Raw genomic sequence first — 14,082 nt, forward strand, 5'->3', positions numbered from 1 at the left:
ATCTGAAATATCATCTGTTCAATCGTATAAATATCTCGGCATCACATTTTCTAACACACTTAATTGGTCAGCACACATAACAAACATAACAAACGTAGATAATCGCATTCTTGGCTACCTCCGTAGCAACTCGCGACTCGCTTCTGCTTCAATTGAAACATTAACATACCTCACATTTGTCTGGCCAAATTTGGAGTACGCATGCTCAGTCTGGGACCCTCATAAATCTAACCTTTCGAACACCCTCGAATTAGTTCAGAATCGCGCAGCTAGATTTATTTTTTCGGACTACTCGTATCACACCAGCGTCACTGCACTTAAATCTGAGGCTAATCTTACTAATCTCGAGTCCAGACGATGCATCTTTAGGCTCTGCCTCTTTCATAAATTTTATCACAGCCAACTTGATGTTTCAGCGCTATCTCGCCAGCTGATCACTTATCAAGCCGTACCAGCCATCCCAAAGCAGTCTACCCTCTCCCCGCACAGACTACAGCTCATCCTTCTTCGTGCAAACTGCTCGAGACGGGAACAGGCTGACAATCGACTCCATGCACCACTCCGATCCACTGCACTTCAAGGCTGCCATCCAATCTCTCATTACGGGAACATTCAGCCCATCTCTAATGTAATACCCCATTCCTGGGGCATTCGAGGTATTGATAATAAATAAATAAAAATAAATAAGGTCACGTGACGGAATGGGAACGGCAAAGATACCTGCATAGCAAATCATCACGAATGTGCCGCAGCGAACAAGAAATGCTCCGACGAGCGCCATGCTTGGCTTGCCTTATATACACCCACCGACAGGGACGCAATATCTTGCCCGGTGAGGCGTTTCTTGCGCAAAGCCTGTGGGCCCCCAAATTATCCCAGAAATGCCCTACTGGTCGCGTTAGAATCTGGGGGCGATCTAGAACCGAATTGCTAGTCGCAACTTGCGTCGGGAATAGTCCATTTCGCTGGCATATTCGGGCTCCGAAGTACCTAAGGCACCTTTACCAGTATAATGTCATCACGTTCTCTGCACGTAGTGTAAATAAGTGGTCAGTACCTTCCTGCTAGAAGTTACCATAAAAGAAGTTACAGGAAAGGGAGAGTTTTCACTGTTTCCTGAAACGTCATTTCGAGCCCAAGATTGTTCCACGGTAGCTTGATGTGTACTGCAAATATGTTTATTCGCGGACTGCCCATTTGTTAGAGTTTAAGTATACTTGGACGGATTGATTCCGTATTAACGAAAGTACGCTTTAAATACAATGCCAACACGAAAATGCGGTTTCCCGAAACTTGAACTCGAGCATTAGATTGTTCAACGGCAGCTTTAATTGTGCTGGAAATGTGCTAAGGCGCGGACGGCCAGTTAGCTAGAATTTAAGTATTCATTGGAAGAATTCATTGCGTATTTACGGAAGTACACTTCAAACAAATTGACAACACGCTTATGCCATTTCCCGAAACGCGATTTCGACCACTCGACTGTGCAACGGCAGCTAGAAGTGTGCTGCGCATACGTTTAAAAGGACTGCCGTTTGTTAGAATTGAAGTATTCTTTGGATGAATTAATTTCATATTTACGAAAGTACACTTTTAATACATTGACAACATGCTAAAACTCCGTACACATGTTTTCACGTATTTGAAAAGTGCTCGAAATATGATTTAAGTCAGGTATTTCTGGCATATTTTAATTATATATTTCAAATACCAAGCATGAAATATCAGAAACGTATATTCTACATATTTTTAGTGCATTCATGAAAACACAATTATGTTTAAAATAAGATTTAAATAGCCCATCGTATATTCCAAACGTATTAGTTTTTGCTACGGGTAGGACAGCCTGACTTCGCCTCTTGCAACTTTTCTTCCAATGATGCAATATAGTAACATTTCTCTTATGAGAAGCTGTTTTACTAATAGGCTGAGAATGCCAGATATAGCATAATTGCTGGTTATTCTCACAAAGTTTTTTATTCCCAGCTTTTTCTCTTGTGTGAGATATAGTTTGCTTAGTACTTACGTTAATTCTTTCTTCGCACATTTTAGTTGTGCACTCCGAATTAATTATTCTTTTTTGTACTAACTTAATTTTCAGTACCTGTCATTTCCATCCAATTTCGCTTGTATTTTTACGGATACAACTTTTGTCCATGCAATTCCGATTTTAGTCTGGAAATAAGATAAAGAAATAAGAGCGCATCTTCTGTCCCTGAAAAAATTGTACCCAAAGCAGCCTCGTTGATCCTTGCAAGTGTTGATGAGCTCAAGGGACAAGATACGACATGCTGCAATTGATGTAAGTCAATAAACGAATGCATTTTGAGGCCAGCATCTTCTTTGCTCCTTTCGGTTAACATCTACTGCTCAGCCACTTTTGTAACACCAGACATACTAGTAGTGAAAAACAAAGAAATTATCAAACAGGGTGTAAAAGTATCTTCCTACACCATGAACCAGAAATAGTACACATGATAAAAATCTCAGGCCATTCGAAATGTGTAACACCTGTGACTTAAAGTGTACTTTGATTGAGTGACGAGCGCAAAAAAAAGAACCTTACTCAATACTAAGGAAGAAACCAAGAAGGATTTCTACAAACCCGATAAGTTAGATGATACCGTATTAGTTCAAAGTATATTGTCCTGTAACCCATATTGAACACGTTTCTTCTAAATCCTGCATCTTGTGGTGTTCAACTTCCTGAAAGCACACCTAAGCTGCGGGAAGCATAAAGGAAGGCTATAGATTACTTTAGAACGCCTGAGGTTTTTAAGATACGGTAACATTGAATACGGAAATACGGTAATACGGTAACATTGAAGAAGCGCGGCCAACAAGTGGTAGGCGCTACTGCTCGCTGAGCAGCTGTGCGACAGCTGACAGCTGTGTGTGGCGGTCACAAGAAGGTGCCTTCTCCCCTGCAGTATCAGGTGCTGTCGACACTCTACACTGGAGGATACGGTTGATGCCAGGACCCACTAATAAAGTGCAAAGGAGTATTGGGCGGTTGATATCGTGTTATCATCGCTTTCCTTCTAGGACTGCAGAGCTTGTTTCCAAGGATGGGGTAATGATATCATTTCTGAATCTGTGTGTGTTACCTTGTTTTATACCACGCCTTACCGACACTAATTTGCGCAGCAGCCAAGTTTGGTTTGGTTTGGTGTTTATTTTCTTTCAAAAATGAAGTGATGGCAGCTGGCTCTTAGCGGAGCACACAAAGAGGTGTGTGCTTTTGTTGCATCGGTCTTCCTGTCACATCCGGCTGCCCGTATGTTCGTTGGGGCTTCGTGCAATCCTGGCGTTATCAAAACTCGCATTATCGTCATAGTGCACTCCTGTATTCAGAAATGAACTTCGCTTTATAGCCACTGGTGGGCATGCAGTTGATGCAAACCCTTCTTGAGGTTGCTCTGAGATTCGCACTTTTCTGAAAGAAATTCTACAGGCTCTTATCATCAATGTATTGTTTAGTCGAAATGTGTTTTGCTGCGTGAAAAACGTTTGCCTTCTCGCTTCGCTTCGGCAGCACTCCGCGGCTTTAATGTGTTTAAAGGTTCAATGAGCCCGGAACTTCCCATTCCGTGCCGCGGCTATGGGATTCAAGCCCCATATAACACAAAACGTCGCATGCTACACCATAAATGCTTTCTTCGGATGCAGCCCCAACTTCTCCGCATTTTGATCGCATGGAAACCGCCTTATGGGTTCGCCGCCGTATCCCCAAAACACACACATCTTAGCAACGTCCCAAAGGCGAACGACACTCCCTCTCTCAGAGTTTGGCAGTTGTCCCAGCTTCTAGCACGGACGCTATCGTGAGTGAAGTGTCCGATTGTTGTGCAGGCGTTATATGCCAGCAGTTAGACTTAATTTCTCATTGCCACTCTGCATAGTTAGACTAGGAAATAGTGATTACAATAATGCCCTTAAAAACGCCGTAAGAAGCAACATGTTACCAAGTCGGGGCTCGATACAAGCTGCGGCAGTCGTATTTCGATGGAGGCTAAATATGAAAACAGCAGCGTAACTTTCAATGTTACCGCATTTTAAAAACGTCAGGCGTTCTAAAGTAATCTAGACGCCTCCTCTCGGCTCCCCGCCGCCTAGGTGTGGTTTCAGGAAGTTAAGCACCACAAGATGAAGTTTTTACAAGTAACGCATTCAATATGTGTTACACGACAAAATACTTCGAACTAATTTGGTTCCCTCTAACTTATCGGGTTTCGAGAAATCCCTCCTAGTTTCTTTCTTAGTATTGAGCAGGGTTCTTTTTTTTTGCGCTGGTCATTCAATCAAGGTACACTTTAGGTGACTGGTATTGCACATTCAGAATATTCTGGAATTTTGATCATGTGTTCTATTACTGGCTCATGGCGTAGGAAGATACATTTAGGTCCTGTCTTATGATTTCTGTCTTCTTCACCACTAGTATCTCTCGTGTTATAAGAGCGATGAATATTATCCGAAAAAAGCAAAGAAGATGCTGGCCTCAAAGAGCATTCGTTCATTGACTTAGATCAATTACAGAGTCGGTTATCTTCTCCCTACAGCTCATCAACTGCTGCAAGAATCTTTGAGGCTCACTGGGGTGCTGCGGAAATGTCAAAATGAGGGCTGCAGACCCTTTTGTCTTCTTCATCCAGGTTTTCCCGGATTGCTGCCTCTGCTGGTGAGGCAGCCACCGATGTAATGCTACGCATTGTTACCGTACATTGCGGCTGCTTGCATCGATCCCGTCATCACGTCATGTCATGCGGCCGTATTTCAAGAATTCCACCACAGCCTGCTCAGCGGCGCCACTTCTTCGTCGACAGAAGCGGAAGGAGCATCGGCATCAGCAACACCGGACTGTACAAAAGAGGCGTGCCACGAAGCACGCGGCAGTGGGCGCGGCGGCAATGCCAAGATGAGGGCTGCAAACCCATTTGTCCTCTTCATCCAGGTGAGCAAACGCTATGCAAAATGACTGTGTAGCAACAATGTCTGCCTTCTTTTGCTGCCATGCCCACGGCTCATGCTTAATTTGATGTGTAGTTTAAGTGTTTCACTGCGATTCTTGTTGCTTCTGGGAGGCGACATCGAGACGAACCCCGGACCAGATAATTCGATTTTGGAGCAATTGAAGTTAATTGAGGCAGACATTCAGCAAATAGAGAAAGGAGAAAATGTAATGAACCAGAAGCTCACCGTTATTGAAAAGAAGCTGGAAGAGATAGGAAGCCTCCAGGAAAAAGTCATGAAATGTGTGGTAAAAGTTTGGTTTGGTTTCGTTTGGTTTGGTTTATTGGGGTTTTAACGTCCCGAAACAACTCAGGCTATGAGGGACGCCGTAGTGAAGGGCTGCAGAAATTTCGACCACCTGTGGAAAATGTAACTCTGAATTAGAGCAACAGGTGTAAAAAAATGATGATTTAGAAAATAGAAGCCGACGATCAAACCTGACGGTTTTTGGCACAAAGGAGCAAAAAGAAGACTCTCACGGAAAACTTCAGGCAATAGTAACAAAAGATATTCTTGAAGATAAGCTAAACGAGACGGTATCAGGAATTGAAAGAATGCATCGACTTGGTAGACGAAAGGCAGACAATGGAGACAAAGATACCCTATTGAAAAATCCGGTATCGCGGCAAACCGGATTTTACCGGAACATATCGGTTTCATACCGGTCCGGTATCACTCTCTGTCGTGTCCGGTCGCTGTGTTGAATGCAGCGAAAGACGCACACGGTACTTTTAGACTTCGTTTATTTAAAGCCGATGAGGGTGCGACCAGCGTCGACCGAGGCAGGAGCCGAACTGGCCGCCCGAAGAAAGGAGGGAGCTGAGAAGCGTCCACGGGAGGGAGTGGCTTCCCAGAACAGGAGGAGGGTGCGGGGGCGCACCGTGGGGGGGCATCTGGTGACAGCGTGCGACGAGGGGCAAGCGGTCGTTAGGAGGAGGATTGAGTGGTCGTTAGGAGGAGGATGCGAACTGTCGTTAGGAGGGGAATGCGAGTGGTCGTTAGGAGGGGGCGCACACACACAAAAGCAATAAGGGGACACAACACTTCCTTCCCCCTTAGAAAGTTGCCTGGTATCGTGCAGGGGGTCGGCGCTCACGCGTGGAGGCGCGCTGGCTTTGTGCGCTCGGGGGAGAAACACTTGTAGGCTGGCTGTTGTTCGCTGTGTCTCCTAGGTCTGTCCTGGGCGAAGTCTCTTCTTCCGGGAAGGGGTGCCAGGCTATGTGGGAAGATGGTGCACGTGTTCTCTCCGCTGGCGGACAGCTCTCAGACGGCGTCGTAAATCTACGCAGCTGGTTGAGATGTCGGCGTGCTACTGTGCCATGTATGTTGACGAGCCAAGAGCGCAGGCCTATGCGTCTGACAATTGTAGCTTCCTCCCAGCGTGGCTTTTTCAGAAACTGTCGGGCGATGACGCGCTGCCCCTCATTAAGCGTGCCGCAGCGCGGAATTGCTTTTTCTTCCCGGAACGTCTCTGCTTTTGGCTCGGGGAGGATGGCTGTGAGCTGGGTTCGCATTTCACGCTCGAACATCATTTTCGAGGGGGTCTCGCCTGTTGTGCTCTGAACCGTCGTGTGCTGCTTGAAGAGAAAGCGCGCAAGGCGGCGCTGCAGCGAGCCTGTCTGATCTCTTTCAAGGGCGCGTTTTAGCTCGGCTACGTAGCGCTCGGCTTGTCCGTTTGTCGCTGGGTGGTAGGGGGCCGATGTAACTGATGAGATCCCGTTGTCGCGATAAAACTTGAGGATCTCCGCAGACACAAACGGTGTTCCGTTGTCCGACACTACCTTGCGCGGCAGGCCGAACGTTGCAAATAGTGATCGGAGGTTGTCAATGACTGCTGCCGAAGTCGTCTGTCCCATTTGCCTTATCTCAAGCCACTTTGTGTAGGCATCTACGACCACAAGGAAAGTGCAGCCCTCAATTGGTCCTGCAAAATCAATGTGCAGTGTGTGCCATGGTGTGTCTGGCTTTTCCCATTCTGGGACAGGAGCTTTCGGCGGGGCGCTCCGGCTGCTCTGGCAAGGCTTGCATTCTCGCACCACTGTTTCGATGTCGTTGTCAATGCCAGGCCACCACATGTAGCTTCTGGCACACTTTTTCATTGCAACGATGCCCCGATGTCCGGCGTGGATGAGAGACATAGCTTGTGCGCGTAGTTCTCTCGGCATCACAACTCGGGACTCAAATATGATGCAGCCGCGATGGGTGCTCAACTCTGTAGCTCGCCTGCGGTAAGCGTCGAAGTTGTCCCCTTTGAGTTTATGCACGTTGCCTTGTTGAACAGCTGTGTAAACTAGCCGGAGAGCTGCGCACTTCTGCGTAGATGCTGCAACTGTGCCTGCTGTAAGCGGAGGTTCTGGCAGTGCTTCGAACATCAGAACGTCTCCTGGTGGAAATGGTTCGTCAACAGTTGCGTCTAGTGGCAGACGGCTTAGCGCATCGGCGTTTTGATGTTTAGTCCCATTGCGGTAGACCAGAGCGTAGTCGTACGCTGAGAGTTTGATGCACCAACGTGTCATTCGCGGAGACAAAGTTGGTGGCATAGGCCTTTGTGGTCCCAGAATGCCCAATAGCGGTCGGTGATCGGTTATAAGGGTCACCTTCCGGCCGGCAATGTACTGGTGAAAATGTGTCGCCGCGTAGACGATGGCTAGCCCTTCTTTGTCAAGTCGCGCGTAGTTGCGTTCTGCTTGCGACAACGTACGTGAGGCGAAGGCGATGGGAGCTTCCCTTCCTTGCTCGTCAGTTTGCGATAGAACCGCGCCGACTCCGTACGGTGATGCGTCGCAAGCCAAAAGCAGAGGCTTCCTTTCGTCGTAGTGGCGGAGGACTGTACATCTTCGAATCAGGTCTTTCAGGGCATCGAGTGACTGCTGATGGCGTGGCGACCATGTCCATGTCACATCTTTCCGAAGGAGTTGGTATAAGTCGTTGGCCACGGTAGCTCTTTGTTCCAAGAACCGGTCGTAGAACGTCAAGAGTCCGAGAAAAGCCTGTAGCTCCTGCTTGTTTGTTGGAGCTCGTGCTTCTGTGATCGCTCGCACTTTGTCCTCGGTAGGGTGAATGCCTTCCGCATCAATTCGGTGTCCCAGAAATTGCACCTCTGGCACCGCAAAACAGCACTTCGATTTGCTTATGCACAAATTAGCGTTTGCTAGCCTTTCGAGAACGAGCTCTAGGCGCACTGCATGCTCTTCAGTGGAAGTGCCACTGATGATGACATCGTCAAGGTAGACACAAACTCCTGGGATGCCCTGAAGCACTGTCTCCATGAATTTTTGAAATATGGCCGGGGCTGCAGCTACGCCAAAAGGCAGTCGCTTGACTTTGTACAAGCCTTTCAGTGTGTTAATTGCCAATAATTCAGCAGTTGACTCGCTCACCTTCAGCTGCTGATACGCCTGGGTGAGGTCCAATGTGCTGAAGACTCTTGCGCCACGTAGTACACTGAATACTTCTTCAGGTGTCGGTAGCGGGTAAGAGGACGCTTTAGTCGCAAGATTGACGGTGCTCCGGTAGTCTCCGCAGAGGCGTATGGTTCCGTTCTTCTTGCGAACTACGACAAGTGGTGTGGCCCATTCTGAATGCTGCGTCGGCTCGATGACACCTTGCTGCTCCAGTTTGTCCAACTCTTTTTCAACTGAATCTCGGAGAGCAAACGGCACCGGCCTGGCCTTCAGAAATTTGGGTTGCGCGTTGTCCAACAACTCCAGTGTGACCGGGGGCCCTTCGTTTCCTGGAATCTCTTCCGAGAATACTCTTTCGTATTTCTCTTGCAGTTGCTCAACCATGTTCTGGCTCGGCGTCTGGTGTATGCCGCATATCATCACGCCTAGTGGAGAAAACCAGTTTCTCCCTAGAAGGCTTGATCCTGTGCCCTTCACAACAAGCAGAGGTAGCGTATGGGTCTGGCCGTTGTAGTTAACCTGCACGTTGGCAGAGCCCAATAGTGGCAGATTCTGTCCTGACCACGTTCGCAGGTGCGTGTCGTCTTGTTGCAGGGCGGGTGCGTCAGATGGCCATGAAGTTCGGAACGTGTCCTCACTGATCAGAGTACAGGCTGCGCCGGAGTCCACCTCGAACTTAATCAGCTGGTGATGTACGCTTACTTCTGTAAAAATCTTCGGTCGCGTGCCGAGATTCATGGTGTTCAGGTCGTACAACACAGATGGTGTTGCTGATGTTGTTCCATGGAGATCAGATAGCGGCGTATTCTCTGAGGCGTTGACGCTGTGATTAGGCTGGGAAGGTGACTTTATCTTGGCAAGTCTCCGTTTCGTAATGCATGCTCTTTCGATATGCCCTCGCTTGTGGCAAAAATTACACGTGGCTGACTGGAATCGACATCCCTGGGGGTTGTGTTGGTCGTCACACCGCCAGCAGCGTTGTGCCTTTTTGACCGATTTTACAACAACAGAAGGCTTGCGCACCTGGTTGCTTGTCTGGTGTACCGGCTCGGTGTTCCGGCGAATCCCTCTCTGCTGGTGACCGGCGCTCTCCGCTCGAACGGCGATGTCGTAAGCTTTGCTGAATGTGAGGTCCTTCTCAGCGAACAGGCGCTGCTGCAGTGACTCGTCACTCAGTCCGCACACAAATCTGTCGCGTAACATCACGTCCAAGGGAAGCATGGTGGTGTTAGCAGAAGAAGCTGCGTCTCCCTCCTGCCCGGTAGCTGTTGTCGACAGCGTTCCAAAATTGCAGTCGGCAGCGAGCTTCTTGAGCGCGGCTACGTAGGCGCTCACAGTTTCTCCTCCCAGTTGATCTCGTCGTTGGAAGCGAGCCCGGCTGTAGACCTCGGATGGCCTTGGGTCGTAGTGCTTTTGCAGCGCTTTTACGATGTCGTCGTAAGACACTGCCGCTGGTGTGCTTGGCTGAATAAGGGCGCAGACAGTATCGTAGGTCTGCTCCCCGCACAGCGTCAGCAGGTTGGCCCTGTTCAAGGCTGGGTCTGTGATGTTGTTAGCTTCAAAGTAGAACTGAAGGCGTCCAACCCACGATGACCACGATGAGCCGTTGAATTCTGGTATCTGATTGGGAAACCCTCGCGTAGCCATGGCTTGTCAATAGCGTTGCGTAGCGCGGGTCGAATCCACTTTCTCGTCGCCACTGTCGTGTCCGGTCGCTGTGTTGAATGCAGCGAAAGACGCACACGGTACTTTTAGACTTCGTTTATTTAAAGCCGATGAGGGTGCGACCAGCGTCGACCGAGGCAGGAGCCGAACTGGCCGCCCGAAGAAAGGAGGGAGCTGAGAAGCGTCCACGGGAGGGAGTGGCTTCCCAGAACAGGAGGAGGGTGCGGGGGCGCACCGTGGGGGGGCATCTGGTGACAGCGTGCGACGAGGGGCAAGCGGTCGTTAGGAGGAGGATTGAGTGGTCGTTAGGAGGAGGATGCGAACTGTCGTTAGGAGGGGAATGCGAGTGGTCGTTAGGAGGGGGCGCACACACACAAAAGCAATAAGGGGACACAACACTCTCATACCGGCGAGACCCGTCCGGTTTGATGGCTATACCGGTTCATACCGGTCCTGTATCGATCCCAAACCGGACAGACCGCTCCGGTACGGAGCTCATACCGGACAGTCCATTCCCGGTTCGAAGCTCAAACCGGACAGACCAGTGCGGTACGGAGCTCAAACCGGACAGACTAGTCCAGTACGGAGCTCAAACCGGACATACCAGCCTGTATTCAGAGCGATATGTGCTGCGGTTTTGGTGCTTGGTATGCAGATTGACTGCTGTATGCCAGCAGATATTTTTTAGCGGAAGGGGGGGGGGGAGGGCAGCGTGCGCATAAGTGCGAAAATCAACACGTACACGGTTTTGTTGAAAGGGCTAAGAAAATAAAAGGGCTAAGCGGAAGCTTCACAGTGGCAAAACATGCAGTTTGTCCATGAAAGGCGGGGGCTGCATGAAGGTGAATGGCGGGCAACCGCCATATTGGCTTCCCGTGCAGCACCCTGACAAAGCCAGGGCGGCTGTGTGCGGGCTAACGGCTAGTATATATCCGCCAGCAGCCTTCGTAAGTCCTGCGCAGATTACTCTGGATTTCACAGTGCAGAACTTCACGACTGGCTGATAAACATGGCGAGCCTCCGGTGACTGCGCCAGAGACTCCAAAAGGTTTGTTACTGTCGCGCTCATTGCAGCAGCTGCAGTGTGTAGCGACGCATCGATGAAGAAAGAAAATTCTTAGTTTTCGTGCAGGAATTCTTTGCACTTCTTCTTCGTCAAGTGATTGCCCATTGATACCGCAACTTGTCCAAGCGCCATCGCGAGCGGCCCCACTCTTCACTCTATCAGGAAGACATACTAATCACAAATCGCCCAGAACATTTCTATCGACGAACAAGAAAAGGTTAATTCAACGGAGCCGGCAGCTTGGGGTATTCCCTTAAGGGCGACGCTTCGTGCTAGCTAAAAGATACAGCGCTCGAGAGAACAAAATAAAAACAAAAACCACCTGCAGAAAGCTTACACGAGTAACCCATCTTTGCGCAATTTTTTTAAAGCTTTTTTCTTTTCTCTCATCACCGCCTTCCCTGCTTTTCCTGGGCCCGGTCGCAACAAAAAACCTGCGCATTCCTGGTTTTTCTATCGGCATTTGTTCCTTCCCCTTGGGCTCCTCTGTGTCTGTGCTGTCCCTCCCAGAGCTGTTCCCCGAAACGGCGCGGAGGCGCTCACTATACCACCCACGACCGAACATTTTTTTTAAGCCTCCCTCCCGACCACGCTCCCCGCGAGGCTTCCATGAAGTGGCGAGGAGGTTCCGATTCTGCTTGTTCAATGTGCCCGGTCGCTGCGCGGTGACTTTATGCAGAAGTGCTCCCCGCCTTTCCTGCGTTTGTTCGGAACAGGTTTTTATTCTCTGCTGCGGCTGGGTTGAGTGTGAAGCGATGAAGGTAGCTGCGGAAACACGCTGGCACTCGGTCGTTGGCGTTGAATTTGTGTTATACAATTGTTTCCGCCTTTCTTCGTGTTGCCTTGATCAACCCATGATCAAAGATGACATCGCCTTTCATGCGTACGTCCAGTGCAAATATGGTGGAACCCTATCATCCTATAGTGATGAATGAGTTCGCTCCGAAAGACGTGAGTGGTGAACATTTGACCGGTGGAGGCCACGGCGGTGAAGGCGGATTTTATGAGTGCGACATCGTGCTGCTAGGACATAAGTACGCATTTTAAATCACTCTGTTCTTTAAGTACTGCCTCCGTCTCGCTTATATGCTCGGCGTCAACAGAAACGTTCTAACTTTCCAGTGTCTTTTTAACTAAAACTTTGTAGATTGCACAGCGTAGAGGGACGAAATAGCGCAAAATTTTCTTTCAGTTACATACCGAAATTTCTTGTCCTTCATGATAACACGAATAAAATTAGTTTTATAGTTTGTATTCTTTCTTTACAGAGGCATATGGTGTATACGTGCGAGAGCAATCATCGACAAGCGTGCTGTGGGGGAGCGGCTCAAGACGTTGAACAAACATCACGCATCGCATCGATGCTGCGGTATGTCCCGTAAATAATGGAGGATAGCCGCGCAAGTATCGGAATCGTCCGAGCAACCTGTTTACATACCAACAATGTTACGACGCAGATTTGCAATACATTATTGATTCAAATATGGAAGGCGTGAGGTGCATTCACGATACTGAGCATTGCCGATTCTCAGGGCCTGGCGTCTTGAGACGCCTGGCTTGTCTGTGGCTTGTCTGGGCCCACGAGAGCCCGCAGTTCAGAGCCTCGTTTGTGCTACTGGGGTATGCATTTGTAATTATTGCATACAGGTCCACCTCGGGAATGGAATTTTTAATCCTTCGTCAACGTGGGCAGCTGTTATGGTGGCACCCAAAGATTCGCGTTTCTGCAAGGACGCAGCCTTTGGACGACTCCACAACTCCTGGAAAGGAGCGTTACAGGGCAGGCTTGCCATCGGAACCTGAAGTCAGAAGCCTCCACAGTGGGCAGAAAGCCAATGACCCCTGAAAAGCTACAAGCCATTGGCCGTAAGTTGCATGTCACAGTGCTCAATGCATTATGTTGTGTATCAGTGCCCAATTAAATGATAAGCTGGGGGCACTATGTACTACCAATCATATTTTCTTTTCTGCAGGTGCTTTTGACTACTTCATTGGCCAACACCCTGTAGAGATCCCAGCGCCGGTAGATCGTCGCAAAGAGTTAAATTATTACCTCAGTGAGCGGATTCAAGACATGCGAAAAAAATAAAGATCTTTTGGAGTTTTTGATGCATTATAATACTCACCAAGCTACCAATACTTGGCAAAAGCTGGGAGCAAATAACACAATTGCACATCGACTGCAATACGAGTCGCTGATAATCGCAGATTACCAGTTTCTGAGGCTCTGTATATTGCAGCATTTGGCATGTACACTTATGGCCCCAGTTTTTGGGCAGATTTAGTCCAAGTGGGATATATTTGAAGCATTTTATTCCTGCTTTTGTCCTGTGATACAGGGCCCTCCTGTATAATACGGGCCTAGCCTGTAGAATACACAACTGTCCTGTATGCCGGTATGAATTTTAAACCGGAACCGCATACCGGGTTATTGTCCAAATCCTGTACAATAACCCGGTATGCGGTTCCGGTTTAAAATTCATACAGGATTTTTCAGTAGGGTAGGCCTGTCATCTCTAGTTCACTACACTACCGTGACAAGGTGAACATTTTAAAGAACTGTTCTAAACTTAAAGGATCTGCCTATTCAATTAGCGAAGATTTTTCTCAAAATGTCGGAGAGGTAAGAAGAAAAACGTGGAATTGAACCAAAGAAAATTGTGACAGGAAAGAAAAAGTAAGGTTGATGTATGATAAAGTCCTAATTAACGGTTGCCTTCTTGGCTGGGGCAATGATAGCAACGACATCGTTGAACTAGAACCAAAAAACGAAGAAAGCGTAGTAGAACACATTATGGAATCACGGGTCACTCGGTCAAGGTGCCGCAAACATTGGTTTGGTTTGGTTTGGTTTATGGCGTTTAATGTCCCAAAGCGACTAAGGCTATGAGGGACGCTGTAGTGAAGGATTCCGGAAATTTCGACCACCTGAGGTTC

The sequence above is a fragment of the Amblyomma mixtum genome, chromosome 10, assembly GCF_055824585.1.
Source record: "Amblyomma mixtum isolate Tamu chromosome 10, ASM5582458v1, whole genome shotgun sequence".
NCBI lineage: Eukaryota > Metazoa > Arthropoda > Arachnida > Ixodida > Ixodidae > Amblyomma > Amblyomma mixtum.